This window comes from Bombus vancouverensis, chromosome 2 (genome assembly GCF_051014615.1).
Source record: "Bombus vancouverensis nearcticus chromosome 2, iyBomVanc1_principal, whole genome shotgun sequence".
In the NCBI taxonomy this organism is placed as follows: domain Eukaryota; kingdom Metazoa; phylum Arthropoda; class Insecta; order Hymenoptera; family Apidae; genus Bombus; species Bombus vancouverensis.
The window spans coordinates 10,536,435-10,551,755 of NC_134912.1; the positions used below are offsets into that span (position 1 = coordinate 10,536,435).

Here is a 15,321-nt window from a genome sequence, read left to right on the forward strand (position 1 = left end):
AAGGAAAATTTATAGAGAAGTTACACGCTACGAGGACACGTCGATACTTCGTTTTCGTGCAGTTCTCAACAGGAGCAGGCGTTCGTACAGTTGTGAAACCAGCTGCGAAATTACTTAACCCGAATTTCGATTTGGATAAACTGCCCTACTGATAAATTCGATTACGTAATTTTGTATATACAGGTTATGCAAGTGAACGCGGTTTTACGGTCAATTTTATATAAAGACGCAGTTGCAAAATGTACTACCTGCAAATAACGTCATCCGCTCCGAATTAGAATCGAACCGCGCCAATTTAAACGTACAGTGGTTCACGAAAGTATTTGGACACTTGGCATAAAGAACTATTATGTGCATATCGTATAAAATATTTTGAGATTTTATTAACACCGTAGTGAGACACGACTATCACGATCAGGTTGGTATAACTTGAAACCAATCTGTAAACGTATATAAAAGTTACGATACATTTCAGTAAGAAATTACCGCATGAATGGCCATCATAAACATCTAATAGGTAGCAAAAATGATCTCACACTGAATATAGAGGCTTGCTAATACAGTAGATAATTAACTATTAACAATATAAACTTGTGATTTCTACGAGATATGTACTTGCATTAAACATTTTATAGTATCCATGCACATTTCCAGATTTTTTTTCAAATTTTATATGTACCAACATAATTAGTTCATCATAAAATATAATGGTCCAGTTTCATTGCGATATTAGTGAAATTTCAAAATGTTTCGTATAATATACATAATAATATACGAGCAAAAAATTGTTACGAGCGTTTAAGTATTTTCGCGAGTCACGATCCAAGTATTATACAAATGAAATCTTTTTCTGTTGACATGATTCGTTAGAAGGGAACTCGGTCGATGATCCCGTTTAGACAACGTCTAAACTATACGCTGATCACCTATTAATAGGCGCACCTTGCGAAACGCAAGCAGATGAAAACAAACGCAGATAAACACGGATCAAGAGTTGTTAGCCAATGTACTTTGAATTATCTCGGATTTATAGTTGTCGGATTATTATTATAGCGGTACGATATCCTGTTTACCATTTGATAGCATTTTTTCTGCAATTGGCTGTGTTTTAACTTTTATTAGTACCTTTTGCTTCTTGACAGTCGGAAGTTGCTTTAAATATATAATTATATAGCCATAGCCGAGTTTAATCACTCGGAGGAAGATTGTCAAGAATGTTAAATAAAATTTTATGATATCTCTGGTAAAGGTGGTTTTATAGTTTTCTGGACGAATTAGAAAAATTAGAAGATTAAATTTAATTATTTTGTAATTTGGACATATTATAGTTGATTATCCCATCAAATGAATTGCAACGTGTATTCATAAAACGGTATATAATAATACAAAAAATCTTTCATAGATGCATCAGGATGCATAAAATAATGCATATTAAGTCTGTTTCGATGAAACTGAATTTTATATCGAAATAATAATACCGATGAACAACTTGTATAATTCATAAACAACTACTGATCCAACAGTATTCTACGGCTATATAAAATATCAAAAAGTAGAGAAATTCCAAATATTGGATATACCTATATATTATTTGATACGTACATTTCCTCCATTTCCTCTTTCGTAGAATAAAACACACGAACTATAGCCTACATCGATATTACTCTATTGAAATACATCAAAAAGTAATATCATTCACATGGTACGAACTAACCACAAGACAGTTGGACTTCCAGACCAGCGAAATCACTTTACAAAATACGTACAAATCAAAGATCTAACGTAATAATTAAACGAGATACAAATTTCAATATTCCACGGTGTCGTCGCAAAGATAAGAAGAAAGAAAACTGCCTATCACGCGATTGGTGGTTAGTGCACTAAATAGAGTGGAAAAATGATAGCCTAATAGCCGCAGGAAAATCTGATTTCCCTTCCGCGAGTAGCATTTCCGCGTCGAAGTATGTAACAGTTCCGTCGTGAGGAATGCCAAGATCGCGACCGGAAACCGTAATTACGCGTTAAAGTAAATACAAGATGAGGAACGATTATCGTGTTAGAAATTGTGTCAGCTTGAAATGCCATAGCAGTGTGTCTGGCGACCATAGAAAACGTACGTGTACCATAATAGAGCATATTACAGCAATTCATCTCTAATCTGCCAACAGCGTAGGTGAACTCGAAACGCACTCCATTAACATACTTGAGCATTAAGTGATCGCGCGTCTCTCGGCGCCGTGAATTACGCGCAGTGAATGCTGAACGAGCCTCAAACGGGCGCATACCAATGATCTAACCATTCTAACCGACTGACTGACTGATTGACTCACTAGGACTATTGGTCGGCTTGTGTATCCTCGTGTCACTGTGGCATCGTCTTTAAGAAGTTTACTGTTGCTGATGATGATACTTGAGTGCGAATAATCAAACGATGATACCAAAATTGTGCTTATAATCATTTTGTTATGTGTGTGTGTGTATATATATATTATATTCGAATGATACATCTTTTATTAGTATTTTACTTCGGTCTCAGTGTAAAAGCTAAGGAAGGGTTGTTTGCTATTTTGTTGACACATATGGGATCATACAGACATCAGAATAGTGCGGCAGTTCTGTTAACGGACATGAAAATTGTAACGTAATTGTAACATAAAATTGTAATTTTACTAAAAATACGATTGAAATCTCATGGAAATAATTGACGTATGACAGATTGTTCGATAACAGACGTTCAAAATTTCCATTTCTAAAGCTTCGTTAGTAAGAAATAAAAGGAATAGGACACATGTTTGTTGGATGGAAAATATTCTTTCTACAATTCTCGTTTGTAATTTTAATTCTGGAACACTGTGCTCCACAATGAAAAAAAAGAAATTACCTCTCGTCCTAAGCTGGAGTTAAATTCGTGGGAGCGACGAACTCGGTTTCGTACTTTATCAAAATTCAAGGTTACCGTTTCCAACGTTCACGGATTCGTCATACCCAGTCACGGTGTCAACGGCTTTCCAACGATATTTTTAAACAACCGTCATTAAGGTTAGATATACTTTCTTTTCTAGCCGCGTTGAATCGCTACGACGATCGTTGATCATCGCTTGTACCGTCGCCCACGTTCTCTGCGTGACTATTTATCACCCTGGTGCCCGTCGTTCAATTTTCACGATCCCAGATTTCATCCTACTCGAAGCGAATTAATTTCACTTTACGTTGTCCAGGTAAAAAGAATACTCTTTAACGATACAGTTACCAAAGTCAAATATCAAAGTGTAAGAAATCTTCAAATTGTACCTTTGACAACCTAAAAATCTTTTCTTTAACGCTTTACCTAGACTACGGTTTCCATACGACAAACGTGTATCGTGTTTGTGACCAAGTTTAGTTTCAACAATTTATGTCCATTTATCTTCCTAATTTCGATCGTTCGTACACGATATACATATTTAGACACATGTCCACATTTGGTAATTCCAATGTTAGTTTCTGTGAAAATGTACCACCAACTTCACTTTCATTTTCACAAAAACAGAACAGCCGTCAACAGTAGCTAAGCGGAGAAAATATAGGGTGCTAAACATAGCCACCCTTTTTTGAATTCCCGGCTCCACACAAAACTCGACTTCGCGAGCAGTCCCATTTTAGAACTTGTTTCGCTTCTTACGTCTCGTTGGGACAGGTTGAAACACGCGACTGATCCACGATGGAATAAGTACTTCACGACCTTATAAGGGCCATTAAGGAAGAGGGATCGAGATGGAGCATGGCACTTCAACTAAATTAAATATTAAATTATACACTGTCAAGAACATCGATCGTATATGGTTGCGAAAAGTAATGAAGCGGATCAAAAATATATCTCTTTTAATGCCGTATCAACTGTATAGTTACCAGCAGGGTGGACCTTGTTATGTTTTCGTTCTATCTTGCCAATTCTTCTGATTCCTCAAAATTTTAATTAAAAGTATTTAGAACACGTTCTATTTCAAATTTGATAAAATTTGAAATTTAAATTAATCAATATCATTTGAGAATTGGATTCACGTGCAGTATCTTCACCACGACTTGCCTATTAATTAAGTATGCTTTCTTGATGGGATCGCGTGCTCGACGCACATTCAACTAACGCGCGACATCTGATGCGAATGTGTCAATGACTGGTGAAAGGTATCAATGGCTTTTCTTCTGACCCACGACGTGATTCTACTTACATAATCGACTCAAATATTATTTGTCGTCGTTTGAATTTTTGTATAGAATAATCTCATGAACTTCTTTCTTTCCTATATATAACAATATTTTCGATTAAATATAATATAAAAATTGAGGATAGCAGATTTAAAGTTCAAATAAGAACTTTATGAAGTTATTTTCAAGTTTGTTGTAATTGAACAGCGGTTAAGATCTGTTAAATTGTAACAAAAATAAAATATCCTGCAAATACGTGATATTCATAGTTTTTGAGCCGCAGTAATATCTAAATATGGTTAGGGCAATTAGATTTCGCTGCCATTTGATCTAAGCCTGATACGCGTTTCGAGATTCGCCGCGGGCTCGCTTGTAATTTTCATTAATCAATAACGATTATGTGACAAAACGTAAGCGCGGCACGAAAACGAGCTCGAGTTACGATGTCCCGGCGCAAACTGGTTCGATGGAATAAATATACCGGCAGCCCGGACACCTCTTGACGCGTCTTCGTCGTGGCAACATCGTTAAGTCACTGGTAATTTGATTTCATTTCGAAATTACAGGCCACCGGTCATCGATCATCATTCTGACCATGGTGTTGCGCGCAATACTTCGCCATTCGATCCAGATTTACTGTTTAAAAAGCAGTCACTATTCGCGATAAGTTGGTCATATTATTCACACCATGGAGCATGAAACTACCGCAAATGAGACAACGATATTGTCGTATTGAGATATTGAGAATATCGCGTACCATTAACAATCTGTACATACTTAGATAGAGTACAAACTATCAATTTTCCAAAAATGTTTTTATTCGAACGTACATATTTCTTCTGGAATTTCTTACCAAGTAATTACGTTAAAATTCCTTCAAATTATAGGATTACACCGTTTTAAGAGTCTAATTTGGATTATACGCACGTATATGGACCACGGTTAAAATTAAGAAAGAAAGGATGTGAGTTTTTCTTGGAAGAGTATTTTTGGAAACGGTAACGAAAAATGTGACGTAAGAAATGTTCAACCGGTTTCACTGAGATCTTACATGAAACCTTTCGTAATATATCGTACGATTTGCTTAGTATGCACTCGTTACATTTTTTTATAGAAGAGTGCTTTTTTTCTGGAGAGTTTAGAGTGGAACTTTAAATGATCACTGTGGTATAAAAAGTTCATGCATATTTTAAAAGCCCTACTACAATCTGCGACTTGGTATTACAAAATTCTATATTAGAAAACACGTCTTACAAAACAAGCGTGTTGATCACCTTGCATTTCACCACGTAGACGTCCCAGGATCGATTATATCGTACCCCTTGACGAATTATGTACTTGAATTTTATGAATGATATAATAACATCACACACGCGTAAATACAAGTTTTTACGATCTCAAGAGCATAGTTTCTTCGATATTGAATTTTCCCTTAAAGTTATCAACGCCTGTTAGCTTTATATCCTCTGTATATAAATATAATAACAGATATAAAGATTTACACTATAGATTCTACGAGACACGATGTGACTATAAATTGATCAATTACGAACATCTGTGTATTCGAAAACCCAGACAAGCAAAAAAATTAATATTTAGTAAACGCTATGCATTCTACGCGACATAGACGACCGTCTGAATGTGATTATAAATTGGTCGATTATGGATAAGCGTGTATCCAAAAACTTAGACAAGTAAAAAAAAATAATACGTCACTCAGAGCCACAGGAACTGTACCATGACGATTTTAACTCTTTACTAAAAAGAGCTGAGATACGCAATCGTGGCTGCCATTGGCATCAATCGATGCCGCAGCTTCACGCTTTAATGAAAGACTTCGTCATATCAAGAAAATTGCTATACTACCAAAAACGTGAGAGAAACTTCAGAGAAAATTCAGGCTCCAACATCGCATCAGAGACCATAAAATAAATTTCTACGACATTACGTAGAATCGATCTCTTGGGACGCGTTTAATACGCCAGTATCTGCATTGTGTGTAACCGCAGACACACAGGTAACGCCGGCGGTTGCCTCAGCTCTAACAGAAGTTGACCTTCGTGAACGGTATAGTATAGCCTTTCCTTTGGCCTCAGACGGTTCATCCTTCGTGTTTCCAACCACTGTCCACAGTTATAGATCACGCTCACGCTACCATTGGGAAGCGGCCAGCCGACAATGGGTTACACTAATAATCCGAAAGGTTCATGCACTACAGCACGAAAATATCTGGACGCCTGATTATTTTTGATACGATGTATTTTAATCAGAAACTTATAGATAAATCGAATTCTAATAATTTTATTCTCTATTCTTCCGAAGTTTAATAGTTATTTTTACGAAGATCGTTTTATTATTTAAACTCTGATTTCTGAGTAAGAAGTCAGATTAAAAGAAGTCTCTTAAATTTATAGAAAAATTTCGAACTTTAGATTTATAGACTAATATCTTCATAGGAAACGTAATAAACCCTTCTAATTATTAATTTTCTATTAAATTATACACATAAGAAATTGTCCAGATATTTATGTGTGACCAGTAATGTTATTAGTTTCTCCTCAACAATTTCGATTATACCTGGGGACGGACGAAAGTTCATTAGACTCGGATTAGCTTTGAAAATTCTATGAATTCTCCTCCAGAACGCGATAAAATCGATCACAGGCAAGGTTCAATCGATCACATCAAATTGCCTTCTCGATTTCTTGGTATTCATCGAGGTAATTATTCAAACGAACAGAAACGAAAAAAAAGGAACGTCGACATTTTTAAGGAATAGTTTAAGAACATGTTATTCTTTAATGAGCCGAAGGAATCGTTAAATTAGGATAATCAAGGGGTAGAAGAATTTTTCGATATTTTAAACACCATATAGGTCAACCCATAAGAAACGACTGTCGGTCTTTCAAATCTTTTTCCTTATCTTTTAGTCTTATATAGCCTCCATTCACTTAAATGATCCATCGTTTCATCGTTCTTCAAGTTTTTCCAAGCGATGAAAAGACTAGATGACTGAAAAGTCTCCTCTGACTTTTCAGTAATATTTTTTCTCTCCAATTTTCATGGAAACGAAAGGCAACAAATACCAAATGGCGCGCGTGAGTAATCGTAACTTTTTAAGATACATGACTTTTCGCATTTATTTGGTTTAGAATTAGGTTTTAAAAATAGTAATTATTACCGACCCTGATCCATTAATTAGTTTATACAAAACGTGTGAATACATTTCTTATATGTTACAGAATCCTGGCTAATATTGAGTATAAGAGCATGGCAGGTAAAAGAAATCGATACAACAAATAGATATTGCTGCATAGTTATAGAATGTTAGTTGAAATTCTTTAAAATATAGCTTCTGAAATGTAAGATAGAAAACTTATCTAGACGAAAATTTTTGCAAACCAAGAAAGATTCCATTATGTTACATTAATTACACTAACGGATTATTATTATATCATTTTCACTTTCTATCATTATGTCGCATTATTCATGGTACAACGGGTATATGGGTTGCAACTTCCACGTAGAAAACAACGTGCCGGTTATTTACAACGTTACAACGTTACCCTGATAATACGTAGCCATATAGTGTTTCCCATATGTCAAGGTATGTAAGCCTTTTTTAAACAATTCGAGCAAGTCGTAATCTCCAATAGGCGTTACTAACACGAAATACTTAACGAAGATAAAAGAGATATGTAAAAAAAAGAAAAAAGAAAAGGAAACGAAAAAAGATGCAAGCAAATTGGTCGATCGGTGTGAAACAAGCCTAAAGAAAGCGGTCTGACGGAGAAAACCTCGGCAAATCCGGCCAGAAGCCTTTGTGTTGACTGCTCCTGGCTGAGTGAACGAGCTTGAAGGTAGAGAAGCCAGGATTCCCTTACCTGAAAACGTTTTAACCACCTGCTTCCGAAATTTGATCGCCGCTATTCTTGTATACATTTTCCATGGCCTTCCCCCGTGTTGACACACCGTGAGGATGAAGATGGAATTGAAGCTACGGGGTCTATAACAAGTTGTCAAGATGACAACGTGATAGGCAAAAAAAGTGAACTGCCTGTAAGTGCGGAGAAAAATGTTTTAGCATCTATTACAGATCGTTCGCCTTGTGGGAGAAGAGATTATTTATTGGAAGGGCAAATTAAGGTAAGCAAATTATTATTCGAAAAGGGAAAAATTAATTTCGACAAAGAGGTTGAGATTTATAATGATTCGAGAATTTATAAAAAGGGATAGTGTCTATGCGTGAATACGAATACACGAAATTTTTAATTACCAGATTGCTGATTTTTATGCATTTATGAGAAATTTGAAGGTACAATAATACACAGAATACACATATATGAAATCTTTGAAGATGAATGACATTTTAAAAATTTAGGAAATTAACTAAATCCCGACTTGGGGCATTCCAGTTCGTTATGTTCGTAGAAATATGAATTCCTATAGACATCATCGATCTATTAATTATGTTTTGTCGCTCATATGCATCCTATTCGAACTCACTGAAAGCGAGATTTGCTATTTTTCCTGCCAATCTTCATTCATAACTTCCCATTTAACACTCATTGGAACGTTGAAGAGACAGCGGAAAGAGGGTTGCATAAACTCGCTGAAAACGTAATCCTTTGCTTGGCAGTAACACGACTGGAATAATGAAAAAGAGAAGGAAAAAGGATGGGAAGAAAAGAGAACGGAAAAAAATGTGAAAGGGACGTGTTACCCCGCGGCGGATTTAGGCAAGAATTTCGTATGCGGGCTTAGTTAGCGTGGAAAGTTATTTCCGTCAGAGCAAAACCGTATTCCGCCAAGCGAACCTGAAGAAAAATCGCGATCGGTGAACCGTCTTAAAGCATCGTGAAAAATATCTCTGGGAACTCGTGATGTAGAACGAACGATCGGGACATTAGTTTTTGTTCAAAAAACACAAAAAAATGGAACAATAGGGACACAAAATGGTGGGTGAATTACTAGGGGACAGCTTTAGAAACGCGAAGCATAATTGTTGTACAATGTGTCTTTGAAAAAATGTGCTCACGATAATATCAAACTTTTTGCTTCAATCTTTTCAATCTTTTTTGTTCTACATTTCATACACTACACTTTATACGAATTATAAAGATTGGATTGTAATAATACTGTAATAAACATAAATTGCAATGCCTAATTGCCCAGAATAAACAGACATGGAGTGTCTAAGAGAAAATTGGTTTGAAGAATAAAATAATATTTCGTGTAGAAGTGCAATGATATGTAATGTAAATTATAATGTGATACTTTTGTACTCTTGGTCGTACGTGTAATTACTGGAAACGAGACAAAATTGTCGAAGTGGGTAATACAGTGCTTTCTCACCATCATTATATCCAGCACACTGTCACACAGTTATCCGGCTTCTCGTTATTGAGGGAATCGTTGCAGTTGACGTACGAATTTCGAATATGTTTTCCATGAATTTTCGGATAAATCACTGTTGGTGATCAGTTATGACATCGTGACCAGTCACAAATGGCAATTATGAGACTCGCGCGGTAACCCACGGTAAGTCTACATTAACTATGGAAATTGACAATCAGGTATATTTTGGTTTATATTAAGAGCTTAATGATAATACACTAACCAAAGGAATTAAAAGATCATTACTACGAATGGTTCTATTGCACCGACTAAAAAGACAGTAGCGATGAAATGTCCTGTTATATAATTACATACAAGGGATTGTATGTGTACAAAATGTTAATTATGTTATGTACAGGATTAAGATTGAACCTTAAAATGTTACTCAAATAGTCCTACTTTACGCCATATGGAGTATGATCGAATACAAAGTTTACAAAAAGACAATTTGGTTTACAGATCCAATATCACCAAGTTACGAAGCTATATACGTATAGATATACAGTGATCCGTTAACAGACATTACAGAATTTGTAAGAATATATTAGAGATACGCCATCCCTCAACTTTATATCACTTATTTTGAAACATCTAGAATACACATGCTACCCGATGTATCTTTCCATCAGACAATGATCATCGTTCGACGTTTCAATTCATCATTTTTTCCTACTACATCCTTCACTGATACGTTCAAAATAGAACAAAAACGGTATTAATAATGTTACTATATCCCGCCAAAATTCCTGTCACTTAGGAACAGTACAGTGGCCTGCTTGGCTACGCATAATCGGAACGTTATTCTGAAATCGGTTCTCGCGTGTCAGTAGATGTTGCCAACGACGACCTTTTTCTCACGGATCATCCGGCTCAGGGCGAATGGCCTTTCCTTTGACGAAGACACAATGCCATTGGCCCACCTGACAATGCACCGTGTTCATCGAAGATTCGACAAAATCTTCAACGACCAAGAGAAAAGCCTCAAGAACCGGTTCTATAATTTTCAAATGAATAACCATATAGCATTCTCGTCACGGCTGTATAAAGTCTATAAACCGTCGACGACACGAAGGCAACGTAACGCATGTTTATGCGCCTCGGTCGTTTTCACCCCGCCGCATAATTGTATCTAATTAAGTCGATTACGAGGCTTAACCTTCGATTAACCCGACGGTCGAAAGGCTTGATGAGAAATCGCAGACGGTTGCCATTCCCTTCGTTAACAATTCACACTTTCACCGAGATGTTTCATGTCTCTCAGAAACAATTCAGTTATGTATGGAAGTCTGTAGCGATAGGTCGTTAAACGTAGCAGTTATTAACTGATGTTCCATGTTCCATTAACCACCAATGACTGCCTATAATTGGTACAAGTAAGACTTTCATAGAAAAAAGATTTTTTGCTACACTGTTCAAATAAGAAAAGCAGAAGCAATTACATAACATATTTTGCTCTAATTGTTATTTCTGTCTGATGTCTTAACGTCTCGTCTATCAAACTCTGCAAATATCTGGCTTGTGTTAACCCCTTAACCTACAACTACGGGCATAGCCCATAGTAGATGAGCGGACCAAACGTAAATCGGCCCAAAATTATTGAACGTAAATCATAGGTTAAGGTATTAATACATTTTTAAATATTAATCGCTATTGTATCGTTTTGTTGTGTCGTTGTTTGTGTCTTTGTTTCTTGTATTGTTACCGTTCATAGTATAATACACGATCTCCGAATGAGTGATATTTTCAATCACTACACTAGTGATTGAAAATATAGTTTCCATAATCCAAGAGGTTCATACTCCGCAATATCTTACGTATCATAACATATTAGTTTCAAAATCTAACTCAAATCTCGTGATATCTCCGTAAATTACGTTTCGCGCTTAATATACATTTTGTACATCGAAATTTCTAATCCCGATTGGTCGTTTATGATATAAAATATTACAAGTACAACTCGGTGGCTCGCAAGCAATTACATAAACGTTTGTTGATATCAGACTAAATTCAAAGCGCAATCTTTTATGCAGGATTTTCATAATCCAGAGTTAATCTCTCGCGTATCCTACAACCTTAAGCGTTATAACGAGGAAACAAGAGAAACATCCTTTACTGTGCAGCACAAAGTTCTTTCACAACGTCATATATTTAAGTCCGAAAGTTCGCAAAGTCAAAGACCCTGGTCCTGGAGACCAGAGGCTATTAGAGAGAGCCGAGTGGAATCCAGAGTATACCCGACGAGATTAAAGCCGAGTTGCGGGCCGACTACGACGCCAGTAACAGCGGCAGCCAGCCACTGGCATCGCCGTTGCTGGTGTTGGCTGCCTCTTCAAAGAATCTTTCCTCGATGGACCAGTTCCGGCAGTGCTGCCGCCGTGCAGCCGTTGGCGAATGGGAATAGACTTGGGAAGAGGATAGAAGAGATGCTGGGATGGCGAGAAGTAGAGAGCAAAGAACACGGGGCCGCGTGCACGGGTAGAGGATAAAACAGGAGCAAGGTTAGGAGAGGGACGACGAACGAAGGAAAAAGATGAGGGTCCATGTAAGAATAAGAATAAGAGGAACAGAGGCTGGAAAGGACGGGGAGCGTTCAGAGTGCCACAGCAATAGACGAGGATGGTTAGCGCGAAGAAAGAGACACAATCAGGGGAAAGAGGAACGGAAAGGAAAGGAGGATGGAAACGACTAGCTGGACAAGCAAAGAGAAAGGTAAAGAGAGAAAGATAAAGGAGCGGGAAGAAAGAAAGAGGCGGATGATGAGGTGGTTCGCGGACGTGGAAGAAAGAGAGAAACAAACCAGGAGAATAGGTATAAAGAGGAGGAGCGAATGAAAAAAAGCAAGCAACATAGGAGGAAACAAAGTGAGGAGATACTCTGAAAGAGGCTAAAGGAGACAGCCGAGAGGCGTAAGAACTGACTAGACGCAACTAAATTTCAAGCAAGTGAGAGAGAATGCAACCGCCAGAGTAACGCGGTGGAACGACTTGAAAAATTACCGCCTGTAAATCCTCTAGCTCTCGACCTGTGCTGGTACCGTAGATCGAAGTGCATGGAATTCTTTTAAAATCGGTTACGCGCTTTCGCGCCCTTCTCGGAGCACCAGCATTTCTTCGGATACATAAATTCATAGGTTTTTATGAGTGCCGGTGTAAGTACAATATACCTATTTACTACTAAACAGCTACCTATCTACAGCTTATCGTAACATACGATCCTACTTAATAATAGTTCTCAAGCTTTTATGAAACATTCGAAGTACATATTACATTTCTTTTCATGAAAACCATCTTCCTCCATCAACCCTCCGTGCATTTTACAAGTACACACCACGGCAACTTTCCTCCCCCATTACGTTGTACGAGCACGTGCGTTCGCGCTATAGCGAGCACGCGCTCGCTTTATCGTCTGGCGAACTCCAATTTTCGTCGCTCGAAAATTGCTCGCGCCGCCACACCGAGTTAACTGCACCTTCTTGAGGGACGCGACGACGCGTCGAATTATCGGTAGCTGGAGGTTCAACCGCTTCTACCGTTCGGTCAACCAATCGATCCATAGACATTCTCTATCGAGAGATTAGTCTACCTAAGAGGAGAAGAACGGACACGACGGATTCGCCTGGTGAACACACGCTTCACCAAACGCATCCGTTTGAATATGCATCAACGATGGGGCGTTCGAGAGTCCAGTGGAACGTTGCCTGGATGCTGTCCGTCTGTCTTATTTCTCATTTTTGTCACCAGGGGCCGTAATGAACTTAATTCGCCACGCAGGACTCTCTCTGGCTATCTCCGTCGTTCTATCGGGAACCGGAGGCTGGTCAGGGAGAGAAAGGGAGGATACTTCTCGCGCGAACAGCGAACATCACATACGGCCGGTTGGCGTGCCGGGGCTATAATCGTCCTCGCGTGTAATGTACGATCGGTAGGAGGACAAGACCCAGTGGGTTTCTTCTTAGTGAGCGAGCGCGCCTCTGCCTCGTGGAAACTAGTGTGCGCCGTGTGATGTCAATGACACTGCAGCGCTGCAGCTGCTGCACACATAAGTCAAGCTCTGGCACAACACGTGCGAGCCGCAGGTACGTGCGTGCTCGGCCGAGCCACCATCATCAGAGAGCCAGCCTCCGGACCGGACAACCTGGTGTGAGTTCCAATACCTGTATTCCCGTGCAGGTATTTGTTCGTCCGTATGTTACGTGTTTGAGGGAGCCCACACGGTGAATATATCGCGAGCCAGAGGATTCTGCCCCCTATCGTTATCTCTCTCCATCTCGTGAAGTGTGCTCGCTCTTTCGCTGTCCGAGGGCAGAAGTCAAATATTTCCATTCCTCCTGTATGATGGAGCGGCTAGGTGGACCATAACGCGCGCAGTTTGATAGCAACTAAAGATGTTTATTTGCTTGTTTGTTTTAGCGTGTAGCTTGAACGATGGGCATTATGTCGTTAATAGTTGGGTCAGGTTGATGTGTAGTTGGTTTGAAGTTTTTGATTAAAATCGTTGGAATAAGATAACTCGTTATTTTGGAGATTTATAAAACGGTGGTTATAAAAGAATTGGCACGCTATTGTATTTACGATAGGAGCTACACGATAATTGATCAATTGCATTAAAGTATATTGTATATTAATGGGACTTTCGTGTAACTACAAAAATGTCATACCGTGAAAACAGAAAGTAAAATCTGATAAAAAAAACACTTCTTTGTAATGTAAGAGTATGTGTGATACCTTTAATAGTTATTGTACAATATCGGTAATTTTAATGAGTCATTAATAACTGAATAGGATAGGTATTTTTTTGATATCTTAATAATATTATGGATATACGAAGAACTTTACGATTGAGATACGGACAAAAATTGAAAGAGCATCGAGTCGCTCATTAATACTGATAATTGCTATATTCTCATTATATTCATAATTGCTATGCGATAATATATACATACACAAGCCATGAAGCTTAATATTACGTCAGCGATCGTTAGTACGTTAATATATTCAAGATTTAAAAACAAGATACGCCTTCATGCTTTATTTCAAAATATAGCAATATAAATATCTTATTAGCACAATCTTATTCATAGAATCAAGATATTTAGGCCTTTAAACTACCGTTACGAAATATTGTAATAAGGATAATTTTAGAAACATTTTAGAAGTTAGTGATAGGTAATATGAGTCGTCGTCGTAAAATGAGATTCGAGACGGCATCGCGGTAGGTCGAAATTTATGAACGTTTTGAGGAATGTCAGCCTATACAAACAGAGGTGAATTTTGGCGGCGCACAAGACTGAGTTCTGTAAACATCAAGTATCTGGCGCGCGTGCCCAAGCTGGAGGTAATTACAACCTGACAGAAACTTCTGACGGTGAATTAAGGACAATAACACCAGGTATCTTGATAACGCGTGTCATGTAATATTAATTTTCCAGGGGAGGCTATTTTGAGAATTTTAGTAACATATGGGCGCAACGACTTGCGAACATGTTTTTCGAGCCATGAATAACGCCTCTTTTATTAAGTTATTACTGTCATTTTGCATGTAATAACCTACACTTACTCGTCTCTTAAAACATTCTTCTATTCATATCAAGTCTCGAGTCACGTGTCAAACAGATGCTATAACATTAACAATTTCCAACGATAAATTTAAAAGAAACTTTAGAATGCAAACTTTTTCTTACTTCACATAACGAAGCTTACCTATTTCTGCGATAAAAAGTAAATATTTTTAAATGATGAT

At 37.8% G+C, this 15,321-nt stretch overlaps 1 protein-coding gene across 3 annotated transcripts in view; it reads right to left on the minus strand.

Moving 5' to 3' along the window:
* The window catches only part of LOC117163227 (uncharacterized), a 267,579-nt gene that overhangs the window by 230,032 nt on the left and 22,226 nt on the right, over positions 1–15,321 (minus strand). The window lies entirely within an intron of this gene.